This window comes from Vidua chalybeata, assembly GCF_026979565.1.
Source record: "Vidua chalybeata isolate OUT-0048 chromosome W unlocalized genomic scaffold, bVidCha1 merged haplotype SUPER_W_unloc_2, whole genome shotgun sequence".
Taxonomy (NCBI): domain Eukaryota; kingdom Metazoa; phylum Chordata; class Aves; order Passeriformes; family Viduidae; genus Vidua; species Vidua chalybeata.
Window position 1 is genome coordinate 616799 of NW_026530331.1, and position 8675 is coordinate 625473.

At 40.2% G+C, this 8675-nt stretch overlaps 1 protein-coding gene across 1 annotated transcript in view; it reads right to left on the minus strand.

Annotated features, from left to right (window-relative positions):
* Positions 1-5521, minus strand: part of LOC128782878 (transportin-1-like) — a 150986-nt gene extending 145465 nt beyond the window's left edge. The window contains exon 1 of the mRNA XM_053933382.1: positions 5499-5521. The gene's annotated coding sequence lies outside the window, so the exon portion shown is untranslated. The remainder of the gene's footprint in view (positions 1-5498) is intronic.
* Positions 5522-8675: the final 3154 nt, after the last annotated feature.

Below are 8675 nucleotides of genomic sequence, written 5' to 3' on the forward strand. Positions count from 1 at the left end.
GCGTGGCTTCCCCTCCCCCACTCAGCCTAAAGCTGGGCAGGGGAGAGCCTGCACTCTCTGACGACCAGAACCAAAAGAGAGAGTTCTCCTGGGAGTTCTTGCTTTTAACCCCCTGTGTTCTCAGAGGCGTGTCCATACTTTCAGTGGTCACTCTAGGTGCCAATATCCAAACCTGACCACTGATTGGTTTGACCCAACTTCCTGGAAAAAATTCACTTCCATGTCAAACCATGACACTTATTTGCTTATTTTTTAAAAACAGAGAGAGTTCCACCCCAGTGGATCTAAGATTATCAAAACCTCACTATGCTCCATTTGCCCTCTTACATAGCATAAAAGAAACAAAGCAATGGCAGTAATCTCAATGCCTGTCATTTTTTAATCTCATGTCCAGATATAAAAGTCCATAATTTTAAATGGAAAACTATTAAAGCATAGAACTTCATATATTATATTCATTTTTTCTTATCTAAAAGAAAGCTGTCTCATTTTTGAAACACATTGTACAACTATTAATGAGAGATTGAACTCAGTAGTGGTTACATGCAAGATTCTCCTCTGTCTCAAAATTCCCTTCTCAGTATCATCTTTTCCAATCCACATCTAAAGGATTACAAATGTAAGTAGCAAACAAAACAAGGTGTGTCTTGAAATGTACACTCTAAATGAAGGAAGCTGTGAAAATACCACCAATTGTGCTTTATTTAATTTTTGTTTGCTATTTTGATTCTGTGCAATTACCAAGAAATTAAGAGAATCATTAGAATGGAGAATGCCTAACCTAAAATATGCTTCCTTGCTAAACTGAAAGATATATTATAAATTGCAAAATATATTACAAGTACTCATTGGCTCAGAGAACAACTGTAATAGGGTATTCTCCAGAAGCAAAACTGTGTATTACCCAGTTTTTAGTCAAGAAATATAAGACTTCTTATAGTATTTTCTACAGATAGGAGGACTTGGGAAGATATCTAAAGATGTTTGGTAATGTGACCAAATGACCAACTGAATTTTTACATATCAAAGGTTAAAGGATTTTTAAATAAACAGATATCTGAAGATGTGACACCCAAATACACACATCTGCACTGTGCAAGAGAGAAACACAAAACCATAATTTTTTTAACCAATCATTTCCACTCATCACCTTGTCTACCTTAATTCCTTTTCCATGGAGCTCCAACAGCATGTCTCTTCAGACTCATGTTTTCAACCTAGTCTCTCACAAAAGAGTGAAGAACGTAATTACATGATTAGAGTGTTCTTGTTAATGCAATTGGTTCCCATGTGCTCAAAAGGTTCATTCAAACCTGATCTTCTTTCTTTTTAACTGCTTATGGACCTGAGTCAATAACTGAAACTTTCACCTCTTATGTCAATTCCACTTGCCTACATTACACCTAACAGAACGCAGTAAAATCCCTCCTGATTTTCAGGCAGATAGCTCAGGGCTTGACTGCGCAAGAAAGTTATATCAGTTTAGCTTAAACTTGCTTATATGCTAATTTTCAAAATCCTGTATGGAACAATTTCTTTAAATTTAAGGCTGGCTTATGTTTTTTTTTTTTTCTTTTTTAAGGAATGGACTCAAGCTCAGCTGATGTGAAGCAGACTGAAATAAAGGCGTCTATTTGGACTTTTGCATTGATTTAGCTTATTTGGTTTAAAAATCAGACCTGTGCTTTTTATTCTCCAATGAGAATTACTCTTGTCTCTCCACAGTTGTCTGCTACTGACTTTCCTTGTTTCTCTATAAGAAAGGTGGGCAAACTATAGTGCACATACCACTCATGTCTGCTTTGTGATATGCTCAATGATGAACTGAGCCATGGCTCCTGGCTCTCACTGCTTTTACACAGGCATCAGAGTAACTACCTATTAAGTCCTATAAAGGCTCTGTAAACACAGTTAGGAACTCCTGCAGCCACCATCTGCATTCAACAACAATGAACACTTCCACTGCCTCCAGGCAGACCTGCGCTTCTAGTTCAGGATATAGAAAGAGGGCTAAAACATGGTGAAGTAGGAAGACCAGGATTAGCGTGATGGCATACACACAGGGGTAACTAAGGTTCCACTTTGTACTTGCTGGAAGTGAAGATTCAGGATTTGGACATGTGCAAGGGGAAAAGATGTGGCTGACGTGAAAAATTAGAGTAAACTTCTGCAGATGCATTAATGGATGGGGAAGATGAGTATGAGCATTGGACTGCAATCCTAGCTTGCAAGACAAGAACATCCAGTAGGAAAGCTGGGAGCAGAAAAGCCATAGATGAGATTCTGGTTTTGTGTGGATAGAAAGACATGTTACTCTGGATGCCAGAAGTTACTAATGATGATCATATACCTCCTAACTAGGTTTGGAAGCCCCTGGTCTGTGCTACCTCACCATAATTTCTGCAAGTATTTCCTTTTTGGTTTCTAAGAGAGTAAGAGTTTCCTTGCATCTTTGTACCTACTTACCTACTATTTTCTATTCTCCAAAAAACATTTTATCTTGCCTTTTCCTCTGCCATTATATTTAGCATCAATCAATTATTTAAATCAATTCCCTTAATGGCAACTTCTACATAAGCAGCATATTTTGAATGTTTAAGGGGTTGCACAATGGCTTGTAGAAAATGTTATATAAAATTAAATTATTTAACAGAGGAATAATTTAACAGTAACTTTATCCTCAAGGCTCAAAACCCCCACATTTTCTTAACATGTTAATTTTCTTTGACTAAAAATGTACATATACACAAACAAGATTTCAAAGCATTTAGTACACAGAAAATTAACAGTGATCTTTTTAATTGATTAAGTTACACTCTGGAATCTGGTCTGGAAAGGGAAAACTGAAGGCTAAAAGTGATGTTTGGAAATTTATTTCTATAGCATTAAAAGATGCCACATTCCATGGCCTCCATGTGCACATCCATAAACAGATTATTATGTACACTGATTTATCATGTATATGATAGATCACATATATAAACCAAACAACACTGGGTCTACACAAATATATATCTACCAATTAAATATTTTTAAAATAAAATTTCAATATGAATTACAGCCCTGATCCTGAGCCCCTATAGCTTCTGTATATTATACACATAAATACATATTAATTTTTTCAATCATCATATAGATATGAAATCTATCAAAATATATATAAAACCTATCTGAGCTATCCAAATCAGACTATAAAAGAATTTAAAGAAGTGGAATAGGTGACAAAAATATTCTGTTACATGTATTTGAATGTTCAAAGAAACTGGAACTGAATTAACTAGTAAAATTCATTTCTGTGGTCAAATCTACTAAAAGTTGCAACATAATTAACACATGAAAATAATGGTAAAAAACAGTCCTAGCCCTTTCAAAAAAAAAAAAGCAAAGAAAAATCCTCCCCCTGTTGCATATCACTGACACAATTCTACTGACAATGCATTGATTGGTGCAGAAGTTTTACAAACCTGTGGTCCAAACTTTTATGACAGTGACAATGCTGAGTCTACAAAAGGAGATCTTTATCAATGAAACATTTAAAAAATAAAATCTCAGTATTCATTTTAGCCTTGATCTTCAGACCATACAGATTCTGAATATCAGCTTTTATGAAGAAGGCTTATATCTGGCCTTCTGCCACTCTCCTTTGTAGCTATAGCATCTTGGCATGCCCAAAGTGGAAACAGGAATTAAATTTGATTGAATTAAACTCTATTCCAGATCTGCCAGTCTGCTGAACAGCTCTGTGTGTACCTATCACCTGATTATAAGATAACTCAGTCCCTGGTGTTGCTCCGATTTACAACATGAACCTAAAATTAAGCACGTATATTGGTTCTCTTGAATATCTGCATGCAAGCACTCCTAAACTGCAATCTAAATAAATATACTAGAAAAACATATGCCAGATAATCCAATAAGTCTACATTCATAAACCCACCATTAATGTTACTTTTACCTTCTTGCCACAAGGCATGCTTAGCTCAGTTTAGCAGTTGTGCTTACATTTATATCAATTTCAGAAGTCTCTGAAGTCTGTGTCACTGCCTATATCCAATGGTAAAAATGGTCCTTAGTCAATATTAATTCTAACCAGAGCCTTCCACCTTTAAGACAGCGTAAACTGCTTTTTAACCCTGTTTTTGCAAGATCATAATTATCCCTTTGCATTATAGTGCTTAGAGTATAAGCTAACTAGATATTTTCACAGAATGGATCAGGTTGGAAGGGACCACAGTGGGTCATCTAGTCCCACCCCCCTGCTCAAGCAGAGTCATCCTAGAGCACATGGCTCAGGACTGCATCCAGACAGTTCTTGAATATCTCCAGTGAGGGAGACTCCACAACTTCTCCAGGCAATCTGTTCCAGTACATGGTCACCCACACAGTAAAGAAGTTCTTCCTCAAGAAAAATTTTGAACAAATACACTCTAAAGTAATAATGATCATATAAAAACTATTCTTCCCAACTGTGAGCAGCTTTCCTCCATCCTCCCACATATAACACCAAAATAACTACAGTTCACACAGCAGATTCAAAGTGAGGACTTTTAGAAACAGACCACAAACGGTTATTTTTACACACAGATTAGATTCTTCATTAGAAACATAGGCTCACTTTGCAATTCTAACAGAGGCTCCTTGTATGATCTTGGGCATACAATTTTTTTTTCTGTTTAATTGCTCACAAATTAACGTTTTGTTCAATGACTGTTGTAAGGATTTACTAATATCTGGGAAATATTTAACTACCACATTAAGGACTACTTAAACAGCCAAGAAGGCAAGCAAACAAGTTATGAACCTGTGGTGGCCAGAGTGCATAGCAGAACAAACCTCACAGTAGGAAGATCTCTTGGGTCCTGAGTGCAAATTCAAGGGAGTGGAATTACCTTCACAGCAAGGAAATAAAGAGCTTGAAGACTGAGCAAACCATTTATGCCAACCCCAAAAGGCGTTTGTGGCTTTTGTACAGTCACTCCACAAAGGCTTTACGAGTTCCACCAGCTACTTCCATTAAGCACCTAAACTAACAAGCTCCCCAAGGAAGCAAACAAAAAGTACAAAACAATTACGGAATTTCACTCCTTTCGAATATTTCTTAGAAAAAAAAAAAAAAAATGGAAACCCACCTAGCCAGACCTGGTTAGCAGGGACCCTATACACCGCAGAAAAAAAAAAAAAAAAAAAAAAAGGCAGGAAATATGGACACTTTCTTATATTCCCCAGGTGACTTTCACCGCAAGGCTGCGGGGACGACCCCAGCTGTAGCTCTGGGAGGAGCCGCGGGAGCTGGAGAGGTGGGTGGATGCCCGGTCCTCCCCCACCATCCAATCCATCCGGACGAGACGACATAGCCCACCAACGACAGCGGGAAGAGAGGGAGCAGCCTAGGTCTGGGCCCAGATACCCAACCGGCCCGACTGCCGCCCGTAGGCATGCAGGCAGCGGCTGCCGGAGGTGGGACGTCCCAGCCCGCCCCTCGTAGCCCAAACACCTACCCACACCATCCCAGACCCCGACGGCAGAGAAGTGGCGAGGGAGCGAAGCAGCCAGTCCTCTGCCTCCGCAGCTCAGTGACAAAACCCACTAGGGCTTCTGAAATGGCTGAACAAAGGGAACCTCGCTCCGTTGCCACCACCCCTCCGATTGGCCGGGGCGGGGCCCGCCGCGCGGTGCAGGGCGGGGCGCAACTGGCTGGTCACCGTGGCAACGGCGGCCTAGTCTAGGGCCCGTGGCCTCGGGTGTGATAGAGACGGCAGTGAAATGGCCGCCCGGCCCCACGCAGCCTTTCAGCCCCGGTCCCCGCCCTCAGCTTCTCCCGGGCTCCCACTTGTGCGGAAAATCATGCTATGAAAAGCCGGTGTTCATAAAGGAGACAGAGTAGTCCTGCAACTTTATTCGAATAAAGGGAGAGTCCACTGGGGCATAACCCTGTGGGGTTTCTCTCTCGAGGCTTCAGAAAACGCAGCTTCCTTTTATTCTAAACTCCCGACCGCATGTCTTCCTTTCCCCATTGCTGAGGTAAAAGGAAGGTACCGCCTTCCTGAACCGGCTACTGATGCCCAAAACTAGGCAAGAAAATAAAGCTCTATAGTCAGACTGTTAAAAACGGGACAACACTCCCGGTACTAAAAGTGATTTCAGCATTTATTATAATAAAAAGGAAGGCCTAAAGCAAGGGGGCCTGCGGGCTGAGCAGGAGCGGTCCCGTCGAGGATGCTGCAGCGCCAGCACTGGGTTCTTTCTTGAGCAGCGATGTCCCCGATGTTCCAGGTGGAGTGGCACAAATTCACTGGGTCAGATGCCCCTTTTTATCCTGTTTTTTTGTCCCTCTGCATTGGTTTCTGTTTGGATCCTTTCATTTGCATGAAGGTTTAAGGCGCTTGATTGGCTCATTACAGTTCTGTCCAGGCTGGCTCATTTCGCTTGGGGGGTGGTGCACTTAGGTATAATACAGTACGTTGTGTACCGTATTTCTTATAACTACCCTTATAACCCCTTTTACCATAACCAAGCTAACACTACATGCTTAACAATTATCAACTATTTTACAACCGTTTCTAACCTATTTTTAACAATTCCCCCCTCTAACTATTTGATCAGGCTTCTAGCCTGCATCAACCTTTTAAAGTTCAATTTCTACTTTTTTCAGTTTCTCATACTGTTCAAGCATATCTCTGGCATTCTGATCACTCTGTTCTTTTATTAGCATTAGTTTTTTGCCATTTTTCTATTCTACGTTACCTTGCAGCATGATGCTGCTTTGGACAATGCTGGTTACTATCTGGACTAGGCATGGAATTGCACATGGTATAAATATTACACTTGCTAGTGCACACACCACAAAGAAGACCAATTTCTTCCACCATTTACTGTTCCAGGTGAACAAGTTGTCCCACCAATCAGATTCTCCAAACAAGGGCGTCCATTTTTGTGTTCCAACATAGGTTAGTTTTCTAATATTTTGAGTAATGTTTTTAATTACATGACTGTGGTCATCAATCTCTAGGCAGCATTCTGAAGTATTAAATTACCCACAGATCCCTCCTTCCTCTGCGAGGAGGTAGTCCACTGCCAATCGGACCTGGTAAATTACTGATTGTGTTTGTTGTTGCTGCTGGTTTAAGAGATCAATGGTCAGAGTTGTTTGATTTGACATTATTTCAAGTACTGCTTGTAAACGGATGATTCAATTGAGCATGTATACTGGGGTTCTGTACCCCCAGGATCCATCTTGGGCCCAGGTAGCCAGCCCATAAGTATCGATAATCTTTTGTGGGGTCCAAATTTCATTGTTCCAATTTTTGGTTCCACCAGATAAACTCCTTTTCTTTCTGGCCAGATCATCATATACTGGTACTCCCAAGACTGATTTTGCATCCTTAGGCAGTAAGAAAAAGGATGGTTTCATTGCTCCAATTGTGCAACTCCTGGTAATTTCACATATGCCGTGTTACCACAGATCCAAAATAAAATTTTAGGTGCATCCCAGAAATTAGAATCTTGATTTGTTGTATGTTTCCAATATTTGGATAGGGTTTCTATTGCCCAGAATGGGTTCATATAATCTCCTAAGCGTTCAAACATTTTTTCTCTTTCACTGTATACACATCTACTTTCAGTTTTTTCTATTGACCAATATGAATGGGAGGGTTTCTGGGATCCACCTGGTGTGTGTGTCATTTGCTGATAGATATCTTTTACATGGTGTTTCTCCTACTTCTATAGTATACATTTTCCCTTTTCTTGATAAGCACTCTTCCCCTGTTATTGTTGATTTTAGCTTCCACTCCCCTTCTTTTGGGTACTATCATGCTTTTTCTTGATGTAATCCATTTAAAAATGTCTAGGGGACCCAAACTGATACTGTCCTATGGCCAAATCTCACTTAAGTGTGTCCCCCCGCACACCCAGCAATCAGTCAAATTAAATTCTCTTGTAATCTTTCCCACCATATTGATAAAAAGATTCTTACCATATATTTGTCCCTCTCTATCCCTTTGTCTTTTCAATTGCACTTCTTTCTCTTTGAATGTATCCTCTAAGTTGGTTTTACTTTCTTGTTCAAAACATACCCATATTTCTTTCATAGGGCACTCTCCTGACATCCTCTGGCTTGGGTTTGCAGTATTTTTAGCTAGCCAATATATTTTATTATCCTCTTTACAGGTTGTTAACTGGGAGTGCTTGATACATTTGGGATTCATGTTTGTGTGTACTCTGATTAATACACTTACTGTATCTCCTCTATACAAGGGATAGTAACACTTCTCACAAGTGTTTCCTCCACTTCCTCCAAAGTGGATGAGTAGTAGCATTGCTACGAGTGGGAGTCTGGCACGGGCTGGCCTCCTCACCTCTCAAACCACAGGGGTTTTCTCGGTGCCCTGAGAGTATTTCCTGGACGTAGTTCCCGATCCAGTCTTGCCTCCCACCTCTGGTTTTCCCTTCTTCTGGAGACATTCTGCCATGACCCTTATCATACCAACTCCCTTCGCTCAATTTGGTCCCAATTAAGGTTGCAAGGAGAGTGCTCTATGGAACAGTATTGGAAACTGAGATGTTATTCTGATTGTCAATTCTTAGCTAAACAAAACTTAAACTTATACTATAACTATAACAAACATTAACAAACTTCAAGGATATAAGGATAACAATGTAGATGCTTCCCGTGG